The following is a 2,756-nucleotide window of genomic DNA, read 5'->3' as shown; positions in this document are numbered from 1 at the left end:
GGGTGTTGATAATGGGCCATGCTTACGTGGCCACAGAGGGTACATGGGAAATCTCTGTACCTTCCATTCGATTTTGCAGCTACTGTAAAATGTCTGTAAAAAGTAAAATCTATGAAAAAATGCTATCAAGAAAACTGAACTATTGAAATAACAAAGGTATAATTATATAAGGAACATAGGGAACGAGATAGACTCAACTTGTGGCCAGAAAGGGGGCATTTAAAGTACATACATGGGAGGGGCACCCGGGTGGCTCAGCCAGTTGAGCATCCGACTTTGTCTCAGGTCACAACTCACAGCTCATGAGTTAGAGCCCCATCGCAGGCTCTGTGCTGGCCTGGAGCCTGCTTCATATTGTGTCTCCTCTCTCTGCCTGCCCCCTCCCCTGCTCGTGCTCTCTCTCTCTCTCTCTCTCTCTCTCTCTCTCGAAAAATAAATAAACACTGAGAAAATAATAAAAAAATAAAGTATATACATGTGAAATGTGGACACACAGCAAGATGCTGTAGAAAACAAATAAAATCATAACCTAACAACAAATTGATTTATACTAAGTTAAAACTATTAGAAATTTCCAGTGAGATGGGAAAATCTTTAGAAAAATAAAAATACATGAATGCTTGACATTGGAAATTAGAAATTTTGGGTGCATCATGGCCATGTTTGAAAAACTACATTCAAGAAATTGTATAACTATTTGAACTCAACACTCAGCAGTATATCTAACTGCTTTCCAGATGCTCCTATAATTCTCAGTTGTGCTCAAGACTGAAAGTTCCAGTTGGTAAACACTCTAGAGTTTAGGGACAGGGTTGTCATGCTCAGATGAGGCATAAAAAAAGTAAGTGAATGTGAGCCATTTCACAGGCTGTCTCCACAAGATTGCATATATGCCGAAGGTCCAAGTGAATGACACCATCAGCTGTCAGTACCTGAGTCAAGCAATTGTAGAAGTATTTGTAAATGACAAAAGGACAAACTCCACAGCAATTAAAAGCAATACAGCAGTGTTGATAAAAGTACCCTATAGATTAGGACTGGGTTCAACCGTTATATCTTACAAAGCTGGCTATGTGTTGACACCTCCACCTTGGAAGACCAGAATGCCAATATATTCATCAGTTATACTTTCACTGCGAAGCCAAGCAGATATATGGCTATTTGAAGACCTTGTTTTAATTACTGGAAAGTTAGCTGCTTACCCCCATTGCTGCCTCAGGCACTGATCTTGCTTCCTGTGTGGGAAAGGCGTGAAGCTGGGAATTAAGTGTCTGCTCAGTAGACGTGATTTGCCCCCTTGTATCTCCCAAGGGGGAGCATATAGGAAGTTTTATTTTGGATCTGATTAAAGTTGTGTTCTCCAGTCTTACTTTACCAACCATGAAGATTGTAGTTTCATCGTTACCTCACCTCTTCACTTCTCTGAAGTAGTCCTTAGGGGAAACGCCAATATTTTATGACTCTTTTACAGCATTCTATATAAAATCTCTATAAATGACAACAGCAACAACAAAGGTGTGTCAAGGTGTTGCCATATCTCATTTGTACTTCCCCTCTTGCTAGCTGTATGAATTTGGGAGTTTACTTCACTTTCGTAAGCCTCAGTTTACACATCTGCAAAGTGGACATAATATCTAACTCACAGGATTGTTGTGACATCAAATAAAATATCTAAGGGAAAAGTTTGTGCCAGGATTGAAACCCAAGAAGTCTCATTCAAGAGTCTCCACACTCTTTAACTTTTAAATTAGCATACGATAAAATTCATTCTTTATTTTGGTGTAGAGTTCTATAAATTTTAACACATGTAAACAGTGAGGTAATCACCAGCATAATAAGGATACACGATAATCCCATCATTGCAAACAGCTCCCTTGTGCTAGCTCCTTGGAATCCTATAGTCCCCTCTTTTCTAATCTTTGGGAACCATGAATTGGTTCTCTATTACTATAGTTTTGTCTTTTTGAGACATAAATGAAATCATGCAGTATGTTATCACTTGGGATACTTCACTCAGCATAACGTCTTTGAGATTCATCCAAACTGTTGCACATAAAAATAGTATGCTCCTCTTTATTGTCGACAAGCATTCTGTTGAATACATGTACCACAGTTGGTTAGTCTAATGACCCATTGATGAACTTTTGGGTTGTTTCCAGTTTGGGGAAGTTCTGAATAGAGAATTCACATATAGGTTTTTGTGTGAGCTTAAGGTTTCATTTCTCCCGGGGAAATACCTAGGAGTAGGATTTCTGGGTTGGATGGTTCTTTTACATTTTTATATTTCACTTGTATAACTTCATATGTTTAACTTTATAAGCAACTACAAAACCGTCTTCCAGAGTAGCTACTGTTTCGCAATCCCCACCTCTGTGTATGAGAATTTTAACTGCTACACATCCTTGCTAGTACTAGCACATCTTTGGTATTACAGTTTTAAGAAACAAAACAAGGTCAATGCTTCTCACTTCCACCCATGGATTATCTCAGTTCATGTTAGCAAGGACTCCTCCCTCCTCTCTATTTTAATTCATCTAGTCCCATTTGCTTTCACAGCTGTATAAGGTCTTTCTAAATATGACTTTTGTATAATTTAGCCTTTTTTTTTCTAGTTAAGGAAATAGAAACAATAGTCTACCAGTACTTCTTCCTTTCTGGAAGATAAAATTGGTGATGATATTGGAAGGCCATCAAAATCCTTGAGGAGCAAGCAGGCAGAACCCCTTTGATCTTGGCTGCAGCAACTTCTTACTCAA

This window comes from Panthera pardus, unplaced genomic scaffold (genome assembly GCF_024362965.1).
Source record: "Panthera pardus isolate Hobbes unplaced genomic scaffold, ASM2436296v1 HiC_scaffold_22, whole genome shotgun sequence".
NCBI classification, from domain to species: Eukaryota; Metazoa; Chordata; class Mammalia; order Carnivora; family Felidae; genus Panthera; species Panthera pardus.
This window is presented reverse-complemented; position numbering follows the sequence as displayed.